Consider the following 15,205-nt stretch of genomic DNA (forward strand, 5'->3'; position numbering starts at 1 on the left):
GAGAATAAGGTTAATTCAATAATTTTGCACTTATTATACTAAAACTTGATGAACATATTGAAAATGACATGTGTTTTAGTTATTGACATGTTTCCTGATAAATAAATGCAATTTAAATTATTTTTTTGGTTTTTATTTTAAAATAACAACAGATAACTGTTTCCAATGAATTTCATAAAAATCTACATAGGGGTACACTACTTCAGTAGTGTCTGTAATGAAAATAAATATGGAAATCCTTAACCAATTTGCCTTTTCTCATTACTCTGAATGTTAATCTATTGATTCCAAACAAAAAAATGCTACCTAAACCACAAAAATCCAGGACTAAGGACCCACCTTAAGTAGGGCCATAGAAATATGTCAGAAAAAAAGCGTTAATAAACAGATCAATTTGTGACAAATTCTGTAAACACAATCCTTTTATACAAAAACAATATGTATATATCATTAAGTTCATATTGACCTCTTATACATTTTTCACCAGACCGACAGTCTCTACATCAACTCTGTATCACGTGATCAAACAAGATAAAAACGTATCGTGTATGTATAAATCGTTGAATTGGCACGATATCCAGATATCAATGCAAGTTGAAGTTAATATAACTTCAAAGCATATTAATTTCTTAATTTGAAAAGTGCTGAGAGCAAGTTTATTGTGACTTGTAACATGTCTAATATTTGTATTGAATATGCAAGATGCAGCGATTTTTGCACATACGAAGTTGAATCTAGCCTGAAAAACATATTTTCTGTTAAAGCCAGAACTTGCTCTCCTAACTTTCCTTTGGCACTGAAGTTCACATGTCAGATAAATCAAACATCTTTCACTTAAAAACCTTGGGGTGTCGTGCCAATGATGAAATTTTTATGTACGGAAACCCTGTTTATGCAAATGAGTCCATTGTGAAAGTAACTATACGTGTAGATTGGGGGCGATATCAAGATCACAATATAGTATGGATATTAGTTTAGCATGTATGCTATATAAAGAAGAAATTGAAACTTTTTCAATATCAAAGAGAATTAAAATAACCAATTTGACAGAAACTTTTACGCTATTGCATTTTACCGTTTGACAGCGGTGGTAAATAACGAAACAATATTTTGACATTTCCAACAACAAAAGGACTGTATATATGTACGTCATGACCTTCGTCATGACGTATATTTCATTGTGACGTCGTGCAATATGCCAGTGCGGTAAAATATATTTATGTACAGCACTGGTATTAAAAATTTTATGGGGAAAGCCTTAACTCAACCGCGGAGTTTTATATTCGTGTACGAAAACACGGTTATTTATCAATTTGCAAAACAATTATTTTAAGGTTTTATCCACTTTCGAGAATTTTTCACTCATGAAGACGTTACCACTGCCGGTGAAAGGCTGCCGAATTTAGGCCTATGCTCGGCGCTTACGGCCTTTGAGCAGGGAGGGATCTTTATCGTGTCACACCGGCTGTACATAATACCTTGGTTTTTGCGGTCTCATCCCATTTAGTCGTTTCTTACGACAAGCAAGCGGTACTGACTGAGGACCTATTCTAACCCTGATCCTCACCGTCATGGGACAAAAACAAATTCACAAAATTGTTTTCTAAAGTGTGTTAATATGCCAACAAACCAAGTGTATTTAGACTGACTTTACATTTGTTTTACCAATTGTGTTGTTCACGCTTTTCGTATTTTTGACTGGTATATATGGTACAGTCTGTAAATGTTTAATACTGATAACAAAGATTATCCTAAATCCGTCTACTACATGTATATATGATGTACATTTTAAAAAGTGATATTCGACATGATGTTGGTGATTTGAAATTTATTTTGATGTTGAATAGATTGTAAATCAGAAGTTATATTTGAGGCACAGATACTTTAATGGCACCCCCCCCCCCTCTCTCTCTCTCTCGCAATTGATGTACATGCAGTTGCTTACTTCTTGGGTGAAGGCAAGTACGCGCCGGTTTTTCAATGCGCATTGTGTCTATTGTGATCAGTGATAATATTTATAAAAACAGTTAGTATGAGTTGAATGTTTTCATAAAAAAATATACATGTACGCTGAATACCTGAGGCATTGAAAATTAAAAAAATTAATAAATAAATAGATAAGGGGTTACCAGAAATACTGTCCACAAGCAACCTGCATAGTTTTCTTCATTTCCTGTCAACTTGCACAAAGTCCAAGTGACTCTGGGCAATTTGATTGCGGAGTTCAATCCCTGAATGAGGGGCTATATAAAACACCGGGAGGGGTGGTGGGGGTGGTGGTGGGAGTGGTGGGGGTGTCACAAGTCATTTCTTATCAGAGATACAGAAGGGAACTCGTGCTATGAATATTACATGCTGTTATATACAAATAAAGAAATTAAACAACAAATATGTAGATAGTAGTGGCAAATGAGATGAATGCAAGTTCAAAAGTTAGGATCTGAACTCGTGTGAAAAAGGATAATCCCTTCCCACACGATATAAGTAATCTTCTACTTTGGAGTGATAATGTCTTATCTACCGAATTGAATAATCGTATTTTCTCTTATGTTCAGACGTATATTCATGAAACTAAAATATTTAGCTGTTCACAGGGGCGGTTCCAGGAATTGTGGTTACGGGGGGGGGGGGGGGGGACTTTATGAAGCAGTGGGTGCAAGGCGAAGCTCCTGGATTTTACAGATTTTATGGGGCTTGAAATATTTCTCCTATTAAGTCATTTGTACTATTTTCTATCATCTTAATAAGGTGAAATTAATAAAATGACCCAAATTTTAAGGGTTTTTTGGAAAAAATTAAGTTCTCCCATTAAAGTAATTCAAGAAATCAAAGGATTTTGTCATTTATTTCTCCGGGAGTGGAAGAAATATTGCTTCTTTTATCATTTAGTACATTTTCCGAAACAAGATACCGCGATTTACCTTAAATTTGAAAATTTTAGGGGGGGGGGGGGGGGGGCGGCTGCACCCCATCTAAATCCGCCACTGGTTGATCATATCATATTCCATTGTTTATCTATAGAACACTTACCATTTATGTATTCTCTGTATATTATTTTTTAATGACAATTGTGTGTTGTAACATGTATTAGGTTATAAGGAGAAGAACTCGTAAGTTGTACGATTTTGCTTCTGATCCTTTTGTATATATTAAAGTAATCGAAGCCTGAGGAAATAGTGAAAATTTTGTGGATCCATCGCTTTTGTTTCTATTTTTGAATAGAACTTGTCAGCATTTCGCAAATTCTTGGTCGTTATAATAGAATGATTTGCAAATACAAGTTATCACTGGGTCGAATACTGTTTGGCTTGTTTCATATCAATTGTTAGTCTGTTATTTACATACTGATTTTGACTATGGGTTACTCTGTTGACCTTATCAAGATATAGGGTTCATGGCGAGAGTGACCTCTCAACATGGGATACTTACTCTTCCTAAGCACCTGATCGGATCAGATCCTACCTCTAGTGTTTCCAAGGGTCCCTGTTTGCCCTTCTCTCTATTTAATATTTTTCAAAGGATTTATGAGTTTGATCACTGTTCGCTGTCTTCACTTGTTCATCTTTATAAAAAACATTTCACTATTTATTACAGGTCATATAGACAAAGGTTGTGTTGTGTGCTCTATCTCCTTCCTTTAGATTGATATCGAAATCGTACCATGTACGTGCGAAAAATGCTAATAGGGGCTCCATTTTAAATACAACAGACGACACGCGTGTCTGGAGGAATATGTTTCTATAAATTTTCATAAATGATGAATCAGAATTAAATGTGTGTGTACCAAAATATTAGGACCTAAAAAGACTGATATCTCAAACAAATTGCATTATTTCGCCTATGAAATACAAGCTTTCATACCGAGTTAGAAACATTTTAAAATTTTTAAAAGACAATTTCGTAAAATATTTCGAATTTTACATAGTATACAAGAACACTGGTGGAAGTATGTAACTACTTTTTCTTCCATTTTCAAATTCTGTTGAATTCAATAATATCACTTTCATAGAAGTCCGTGGACGCAAAGTACAAATGTAACAGAATATTGTGCATGCAGATGAAATCCTCTTTACAATATCTGAACTGACTCTTGTAATGAAAACAGTATGACAGAATCTTCCGCAGTAGGTATGTAAATGTGAACCATCACAAATGTATTTCCCCCTCTTTTAACATTCAGAAAAACCAGTAACAATAAAACACACGCTTGTGGACATGCATTACGCGAATAAAAAATGGAAGCTTATTCCTGAGGATTAAGACCTAATTGCAATAAAATTTACTATATACCAATATGGGATTTTAAAATTCCCGGTGCCCCCACTGGATCCGCGACTGAATACAAGTGCGCAAGGTACCCGGTGTCACTAATATTGGCAGACTAATATACCATGACGTCGCCTGTTTTGATATCGTCATAGTTATGTTGACGACGGCCGTTAGTTAACGTGACGTTGGCACTCTCGATATTTGGCGTGGCAGCGAAAGGGATTTCTAATGGTCAGCAAAACGTTGAATGTCAGCTGTCGAGGTACATGGGGGATACAGAGCTCACAATTCTTTGTTTAGTAAACAAGGCTCGTGCCATGTTTTTGTTTACATAGGTTAAATAAACTAGTAAAAGTTTTCTTTAAAGCAGACTTTTTCAATTTACAATTTAATTCTGAACAAAATTGAATAGTTTCTAGTGTTTGGCGCATCTCATTTTGTTTTTTAAAAACATGATATTTTCTATTAAGCAATGTGAATGTAAACAAAACATGTAACCTATCTAATTCTTTTATCACTTCTGGTTTACTATAGATACAGATGGTACGCGCTTATATTTTGATGTATCTATCATCCCTCCTATTAATTCTTTTTATCCATTCTTCTAATCCTCGACAGAATTCATAAATATGGGAAGTTGACAATGGAGAAGCTGAAATCATCCCATTTGTCATAAAGTTGAATTGTTGGTTTGCCGTTCAATAAATTACGTAAATAAATGTACGAATCAGATATGGGGGACTCTGTGGTGTCTCATATGTCGAGTTCACAGGGATATATCGAATCGACATATGAATGAAAATTATTACTGTTAGTAAATAAATATAAAACGTCGTCGATGTATACAAATGTCGAGTTAAAGGCCACAACAAGATATTTTGTCTTATTTGTTTTTTTGTTTTTTTTTCAATTTATTTACCGTCAGTTACAACATATATTGCTTTAAACAGTTATTTTTTAAACCGAGCTTGGACAATTTAATGTAAAATATTTCACTAAATACCGGTATTTAGAAATATGAGTGTGGAAATAAACGGTGTTCGGTTGGACTATAACTAAATTTCTGTTATGACGTCATAATCGAAATGTGCACATAAAGACGTCCGGACAATGCGTACTCAAAATCAATGACGAAAACAAACGATTTTGCCTCATAATAGAAACAATAACATGACGTCATAATATATGTTTTGCTAGGTGCAGAATCATCAATCCAGTGTATATACACGAAGAAAAAATCCGTTGTTATTCAATTCACGAGTGTTTACGGTTTCTACAAACTTATCTGAATCCTGAGTAAAACCGCAAAGGTTACCATCATCATGGATGACTATGAAAATTTGGTTAGAATTTATTTTTCGACCCACTACATGAAAGAACATCCAGACTATGTATTAGCCATAAGCGGGTCTATTCCGGAGCTTGGTCAATGGGATGCGGGGCGTGCTGTCATTGCAGGTAAATTACATCATTGATACTTAACTGGTTGTTTTTTTTAAATATTCATTACTTTCTATCCTCATGTTTACATTTTCAATGTTTTTGCCTTTGATATCTCTACAAATTGTACCTAATGATCGCGTTGCATTTGTAAACAATAGCCTACACGTCGTATTCAATCATTAATTTCTGATTTTGGGTCGTGGGGATCTACATGTAGTATAAGTAGAGTGACATATAACATAATGGCTTATTGTAGTGGGGTGGGGGGGGGGGGGGGTGGGGGGGGGGGTGGGGGGGGGGTTATAATTTATATTTAAGCTCGGGCTCGGATGCCCATTTATCTCTCTCTCTCTCTCTCTCTCTTCCCGCGTGTTCCGACTAGTTGGACGCTATATCAGTGCAGAGTTCACCAGTATTATTGTGTATATTGTAAGTTTATTGTTGGATCAGTGATTTATTATATATGGTTTCTACCTAAAGTGATTTGGTTCTGTTTACTGTTTGGGGAAATCACTTTATTGGCGTCGCCGGTAGGATATCTGGCGGTCTTTTGAGACCGAAGCGATGCTTTGGGGACACCGCGCGGTTTGGCCACATGTAATCAATTTTGATTTAATTGATTTTGTAAGCATTAAATGAGTCGTTGTGAATTTAATATGAGTAATTTATGTAATTTCACTTATTTATTTTCCCGTTGATCTGACCTTGTGCTAGGCCCATAGTACATGTACAGCAGTATTTATTTGCATTTGTTCAAAGTTGTCAGACAGGAACAATATCAGTTTGAGTGAAAAGCAATGGTCATTTGGTCGGGGTAGGGGGAGTCCCAGGCTCATGAGCGTCATGGGTGTCCTGGGGGGCAATGTGGTTAGACCGGGTGGTTTGGCAGGGGCCCAGAGCTGAGACAGGATGCTAACACATGGGGGGGGGGGGGGGGGGGGGGGGGGGGGGCTGTCAGCCTAATAGGGTGGACCAGCTCTTTGGATTTGCACTCCATTTAGACCACCAGTATTTAGCACCCCAGGCGTTCGAAGGGGGTGATGACAGTACTGTGATTGGGGAAGTACATCATTCTAATCTATGTAGTGAATTAGTTAAATCAAATGCAAAAATTTATCTAACTCAATTTTGTAAAACCAAGATATCATAATTGATGTCCCACAATATCTCGGCTATTTATTTCAATTTTACAGGTGAAACTCCTCACAAACCTGGAGAATGGGCCCTCCGCATTCAACTGAAAAGCAACACCCAATTTGAGTGGAAATGGGTGGTCATTTGCCGCAAAACTCTCAATGTCCTCCGATGGGAGGAACGACCAAACAGGTGGACACAACTCCAGGATAAAATATGGACCTGCCACGCCCCCTGGAACCATGAAGCGGAGTGCAAACTTATGTATAACTGCCCAGGTATCTAGAACACATATTTTGCATCTACACCATTATATCCTGTTGTGATATTCCCAATTATATTCTCCAAGTGCAGAACTAGGCTATTAGAGACAAAAACTGAAATAAGTGTTTGTTGTTTTGTTTATTTCTAGGTTTTCAGTAGTTTTGTCTTTCCTAAAATAATCAACTCTATTTCAGTCAGAAAAATGGCAGTAAAGAACAAAGGGAATATTGAAAGTGAAGATATTTCGGAAACAGTAGATGCCCCACCAGGTCGTCTTACAGCTTTGCGGTCTGTGGTGACATGGCCCTTTCGCTGCATTAACAGATTCTATCAGTCCATCGCTGGATTGGTCCGGCGAGATAACTAGTGCATGAGAACAGAGATGAACGATTATAAATACATTGTACAGTGCAGGAAATTTTGTAATATGCTTGGGAGTTTGATTACGTTTAAATTAGGATATGTTGGCATTGCATGTATGGCAACTCTCAAAGTTAAAGAGATATCCTTTTTAACATAGATAGTAAAGTTTCTCGCCATAATGCCTGCATATATTATATTGTTTTATTTTCTAGCGGAGCTGATGCACATGTCTTCCATCTATAGCATCCGGTTTATAAAATCAAATATGTTCTATCTCAAGTATACAATTAGCATAACATGAACCAAACTGCATTTTTTCATTAAACCATGCAGCAAACTTAAGTTGTTTTTTTTTTCAACACGAGATTATAAAAGGTGAAGATAACGATCAGTGATCAATCTTATAACTCTTATATAAGCAATGTGAAATAGAGAGTTGGGTAAACACGGATCCTGGATTTACTAGAGGTGGAATATCTCTCCCCGTCCTCCATAAAAGAAAACGGAAATTGCATGTGTAGCTGTAAGATACTAAACAAAGGACACAGGTGCTTACGGACATGACTTCCGGTCCCCCCCCCCCTCTTTTTGTATTTTTGAATGTTCAATTTCTTGGGCATTTCGGGTGTATTTTTAATAAAATATGTAACTTCAGAATGTTTATATTTGTTGTTTTGAAATATAACAGTCCAGGCGTTAGCTGAAGTTTTTATTTCAAACAACATATCAAGATCAAGGAGGTTATCCTGCAACATACACGAAAACAAGAACGTTATTTCTCAAAAATATACAGCCGATTGTTTTCCTATATCGCTTCGAATTAAGTCTCTGTGACGTCATGATAGTTTCCGTAACGGCCTACCTTGTTTGTTGCTGACGAGGAAGTTAAGATGATAGGGGTATTCTAAAACTCTTTTGAAGAAAAAATAATTCATTTAGTTTGATGTTAACGGATTATAAATATCAATTGCTTTGAATACAGTTCAAGAAAAAAAAAACTTGTCTGTGCATCGTCATGTTTGCATTTGTATCGCCCTCAGAATGCAGACGATTGGTTTATACTGAATGGTAAATGTTCTACAGTCATTTATGAATTTGTTTTACAACATCTATTGATTTTTATGATTATCAATCATCGACTTTATTGTTGCATTAACAAAACTCGGAAGTTCAAGCGAGATGTACATCAATTTTCTCATGTCAGATCAGTCAATACCTATGAAGGTATGTCGTAGAATAATGACCGCGGCATATCTTTGATCTTTGCAATAACCGTGGTAGAATTAAAAATAGACTTACTCTCACCAATGTGAAATAGAAATAAACCTGATAATATCACTCCAAAGATCATTGCTCCAAAATAAGTTAAATGTTAATTACGTGTATTTACTACATTTAGTTCCCGATGTTCAGTAGAATCTGAAATTGTTTTTTTTAAATAAAAAAAAAACAACACCTCTCCCTTAAAGGCTAATACAGAGAGAATAACACATCCATTTCCATACCACACCCTGTATCAGCCCGAGACAACAATATCAGCCCTCGGGCTGATATTGGTCGAGGGCTGATACAAGGCGTGACATGGAAATGTGTATGTGTTATTATGTTTATTACACACTTAGTAATAACATACAAAATATGTCTACTTGAACAAATAAAATTGAATCAACATTGATTCTAAATCCATCGTAATACAGTAAGAATTTTCACAAACATCAGCGGTATTTAATCCACACATAATGTAATATATTCAAGTTCGATTAATCTGTTTACCAGTGATTCAAAAGTATTTTCTCTTCCTTCATGTTCGTCCATGTTCACTGGTATTAAACTGATGTACGTAACTGCAGTTACGTACATCCCAAGATGGCGGAAGAAGAAACAGTTAAATTAGAATAGCGATGTTTTTGTCTTTTAGAAAGCAAAGTGAAATACAGTTCAAGAAAGAGGATGTCTATTTATATCAATAGTTCACAACTGTACCCAAAGTCTTCATGATACTGTCCCGAATTTGCTGCAATCGGTATTTGAAATACGTAGATTGATGTACGTAACTTTCACAATATGATGTACGTAACTTTCCGATTTGAACATAAAAGATGTACGTAACTCAAAAGATCTCCATTCAACTTTTATTCATTTGTCCATTCAAAAAGCCCGATAGAATGCCTTCATCAATAAAAATCACATGTTAAATAATGGTACCAACATACCATCAAATCAAACTTTCAATTTAAACTCTTTTAGGAAGATTTAGGAATTTCAGTTTGAATAAAAAATAAAAATGAAAAAATTCGCTTGTTCGTCCCTTTTTTGCCATAAAAAATCCAAAGAATCAAAAATTAAATTGGCATAGCTTTAGTAATAAAAATATTTCAACATTAAACAGTGAAATTAGATATATTTCTGAACTTCACAATAAGAATTTTCACAAAAATCGAATGAAAATGGCTTTCAACAGATTTTTGTTGTTGAAAAAATGTAATTTTATATGAAGAAATATGAAAATTTCGACGTGTTTCAACACTTATGTATGTCATGCATATGCAGACGAGAACGCGTGAAATGATATTAAAATAATATATTGAAGGTAATTAATTGTACTCGGATAAAACAGACTCTGGAGCTCTGAAGATCACATGAAAAATTTCCAGGAGAGTTAATTTTAGCAGAGTAATTGAGTCTACGTAGTATTGCAGCAAAAGAATACCAAACAAATCATGTTTGTCAACGTATCCTAAAGAAATACCTGGTAAAAACATCCCCCAAATATCTATGTGCACATTTTTACCCCCCCCCCCCCCGCCCAAAAATAATAATAAAGAATTACTGAAAATTTACATAACCTGAAAAATATAAAACATCTTAAAATCAAGATCTTCTAAGCTTGTGAAACATTCATACAAGTTAATGATGTAAATTTCTCATTTAAATTTTAACCCTTTCAAAATACCAAGAAAACCAACCCCAAAACATCCATTTTACTTACCCCCTACCCCCCTCTCTCCCGACAGAAATACTACGGTTTTGTTGGACCTCCAAAAGACACCATAATTCAAAATTTGTCCTCCCAAGAATAGGCATAGTCTTTAAATGATACAAAATTTGGAGTAATACCTACGGAAGCCGATAAGTACGGAAGCCGATAGGTGCCAGGGTATAGAATTAATATTTATTTAACTGGCGGCCGCCACTTAATTTATGTGGCGGCCGCCACTTATTATCTGGCGGCCGCCAGTTATTAACTGGCGGCCGCCATATAAATTAACTGGCGGCCGCCACTTAATTTATATATGGCGGCTGCCAATTGCAAAAACAATGTAATTCGTATCGCTGAGTGATTATTTTAGAAAGATTTAGAATAGTACGCAAACACGCAGCATCGTTTTTCAAAGTGTATAGGGACAGTCGGAGGAGAAATTGTCTTCTACAATTGTTGACAAGCAGAAAAGGAACCTAAAATGTCTCTTGTCCAAACTTCGTACTCCTAAATTTGAGGGAGGGAGCTCCGTTCATCCTTCAATTGATCAGTTCATTCATTATTACATTTTTACCATTCATTACTACCACCAAAAGAGTGGGCTGGGGGCCAATTAATCTTATTTCACATGTGAAAATAATTTAGTTTAAATGTGAAAATAATAGAAATTGAACGTTCAAATAAATGGAGGGTCAGCCCTGTGGTTCTACGTATTTAACAGTACAATCGAAAAACAATAATTTTATGCTCTTAATTGTATATATATAAAAATCACATACATATTACTAAGCATTGGGGATGGATCGCACCCCTTTCATTTTGAGAGAGAGATAGAGAAAGAGAGAGGAATTGAATAACTGGTGACAGCCATATAAATGATTTAAATTGAGTGGCGACCGCCATATAAATTAAGTGGCGGCCGCCAGATAAATTAACTGGCGGCCGCACATAAATTAACTGGCGGCCGCCAGTTAAATTAAGTGACGGCCGCCACATAAATTAAGTGGCGGCCGCCATATAAATTAACAGGCGGCCGCCACTTAATTTATCTGGCGGCCGCCAGATAATAAGTGGCGGCCGCCAGTTAAATTAAGTGGCGGCCGCCAGTTAAATAAATATTAATTCTATACCCTGGCACCTATCGGCTTTCGTAGATAGGTGCCAGGGTATAGAATTAATATTTATTTAACTGGCGGCCGCCACTTAATGTATGTGGCGGCCGCCACTTAATTTAACTGGCGGCCGCCACTTATTATCTGGCGGCTGCCACTTATTATCTGGCGGCCGCCAGTTATTTTATCTGGCGGCCGCCACTTAATTTATATATGGTGGCTGCCAATTGCAAAAACAATGTAATTCGTATCGCTGAGTGATTTAGAATAGTACGCAAACACGCAGCATCGTTTTTCAAAGTGTATAGGGACAGTCGGAGGAGAAATTGTCTTCTACAATTGTTGACAAGCAGAAAAGGAACCTAAAATGTCTCTTGTCCAAACTTCGTACTCCTAAATTTGAGGGAGGGAGCTCCGTTCATCCTTCAATTGATCAGTTCATTCATTATTACATTTTTACCATTCATTACTACCACCAAAAGAGTGGGGTGGGGGCCAATTAATCTTATTTCACATGTGAAAATAATTTAGTTTAAATGTGAAAATAATAGAAATTGAACGTTCAAATAAATGGAGGGTCAGCCCTGTGGTTCTACGTATTTAACAGTACAATCGAAAAACAATAATTTTATGCTCTTAATTGTATATATATAAAAATCACATACATATTACTAAGCATTGGGGATGGATTGCACCCCTTTCATTTTGAGAGAGAGATAGAGAAAGAGAGAGGAATTGAATAATTGGTGACAGCCATATAAATGATTTGCATTGAGTGGCGACCGCCAGATAAATTAAGTGGCGGCCGCCAGTTAATTTATATGGCGGCCGCCAGTTAATAACTGGCGGCCGCCAGATAATAAGTGGCGGCCGCCAGATCCAGCCGCCACTTAATTTAACTGGCGGTCGCCACTTATTATCTGGCGGCCGCCACTTATTATCTGGCGGCCGCCACTTATTAACTGGCGGCTGCCATATAAATTAACTGGCGCCGCCACATAAATTAAGTGGCGGCCGTCAGTTAAATAAATATTAATTCTATACCCTGGCACCTATCGGCTTCCGTAAATACCCCCTTTTTCCCTGTGTGCAGCATCTGTTTGTATCAAATATCTCAAGAGGTTATAGAATGAGTTTTTTTTTTTTTTTTTTTTTTTTATTATTATCGCTAATGGCATTCTTTCTCTGCCACAAAGTATGTGCATTACTTCTCTGCTTGTTTAGCTGCTTAGAAAGCAAGCTTTAGGGTTTGTCGAACTACGGGTGAATTGTACAGTTACGTACATCATATAGGAAAATTACGTACATCAACCAAAAATATTTTAATGAGTTACGTACATCACGTGTGTTTTTACACAGGAGTTTAACTCGTCCATTCAGGAGAAACAAATGGATTTTACCATTCTGAACGACAAAGCGTAAAGAAATACACAAACTTGACTAATTAATATCACTGAATAGTTGATAGGATAAGATATAATCTAAATTGAAAAATTACCCGTTTCTTCTTCCGACATCTTGGGATGTACTTAACTGCAGTTACGTACATCAGTTTAATACCAGTGATGTTCATGTTGTTTTAAGGTATCACACCGTCAAAAATTGAAATTCCCGCGATCTATAGAGGCTGCCATGATGTGTAACTCTTTTGTATTCAAGACCACAAAAATCAATAATTTTGACGTCACACCGTCTGTTCCGGTTTTGATGAGATTCTAAGTTGGGTTCAGGACCCCCCCCCCCTCCAAATAAGCTACACGAGTTGATTTAATTATTTTTTTTCTTGAAAATATTTCTAGTGCATGTCAACAACATCTTGCATACCCATAGAGTCCAAAATAATTCAAAATAAGCCTTTTGAAAAATACCCTCACTGGTTATTATAACAGAACTTATAATAACCAGTGAAGATATTTTTTTCAAAAGGGCTTATTTTGAATTACATGTATTTTGGACTTTATGGGTATGCAAGACGTTGACATGCATTAGAAATATTTTCAACAAAAAAATTACTTATATTAACTCATGTAGGTTATTCGGGGGTGGGTGGTGGTGGTCCGGAACCCAAGCACCTGTGAGATCATCAAAGATGTGCATATGGTAGATCTTACGAATAAATAGGTTGATGTCTTCCTGGCAAGCAGTTAATTACACTAATGCAAAGGGGAGATGTGAAAATGAAGATTGGTTGTTCGCCCCCCACCCGCCCCCCCCCCACCCCCCCCCCCCGCCCCCCCGAAATTCCCGACCCAATCAAGTCATTTGAAAAGAAAAGACAACGTAAACTGTGGATCCATCATTTGCGTAATGACAAGTTGAGGTTCAACCCATTTGTTTACCGTCTACCTTTTCTGCGACTCGACTGAACGTCTTCTTTTCTCAATTTCTTCTTGCGAAAGAACGGGCTCAATTCAACTTAACTGTTCGCGACTTGTCATGTTTACAGTGCTGCTGATGAAATAAACCGGAATAGACGGTGTGACGTCATAAATTAAACTTCAATGGCCACTCTCTTAGCGGCGGGTAATTTAAATACATGATAGATTAATATTGATTTATATAATTGTTAAGCAAGGATTTTTGTTGTTAAAGACTGTCAATTACGATATCAGTAAGTAATACTTTATTCATAAAAGCAAATATGTGGTTAGGGTTGCCTCTCCCTTTAAAACTAGACCTACCCTCACCAATGTGAAATAGAAATAAACCTGATAATATTACTCCAAAGATCATTGCTCCAAAATAAGTTAAATGGTAATTACGTGTATTTATTACATTTAGTTCCCGACGTTCAGTAGAATCTGACATTTTTATTTTAATAAAAAACCCACCCTGTCCCTTAAAGGCTAAAACAGAGAGAATAACACATCCATTTCCATACCACACCCTGTATCAGCCCGAGATACCAATATCAGTGGTATTTAATCCACACATATATTCAAGTTCGATTAATCTGTTTGCCAGCGATTCAAAGATTTTTTCTCTTCCTTCACGTTCGTCCATGTTTATGTTGTTTATGTTCGCCTACAAAATATTGAAGCGGAAAAAACCCAGAGGGGGGGGGGGGGGTGTGATACGGATATCAGCCCCGGGGGCTGATACGGCTATTGTTAAGTAAGCTACATTGCATATGCAAAAAACCTGTATTTATTACCAAGTATGTAATAAATGTACTTAAAGGAGCATGTACACGATTTGAGCTGTAAAGTTTCTTAAATAAGGTATTTCTAATGGTCAGTAAATTGTTGAATGTCAGCTGTCGAGGTACATGGGGGATACAGAGCTCACAATTCTTTGTTAAGTAAACAAGGCTCGTGCCATGTTTTTGTTTACATAGGTTTAATAAACTAGTAAAAGTATTGCTTAAAGCAGACTTTTTCAATTAACAGTTTAATTCTGAACACAATTAAATAGTTTCTAGTGTTTGGCGCATCTCATTTTGTTTTAAACATGATATTTTCTATTAAACAATGTAAATGTAAACAAAAACTTGGCACCAGCATTGTTACATAACTAAGAATTGTAAGTTCTGTAACTCACTTGCAACTCAACAACTGATATTCAAATTTTGATTGACCATTAGAAATACTTTAGTTAAGCATTGTAAACAATACACATGGAGAAATAAAATTTGAACATT

Source organism: Ostrea edulis, chromosome 10, assembly GCF_947568905.1.
Source record: "Ostrea edulis chromosome 10, xbOstEdul1.1, whole genome shotgun sequence".
In the NCBI taxonomy this organism is placed as follows: Eukaryota; Metazoa; Mollusca; class Bivalvia; order Ostreida; family Ostreidae; genus Ostrea; species Ostrea edulis.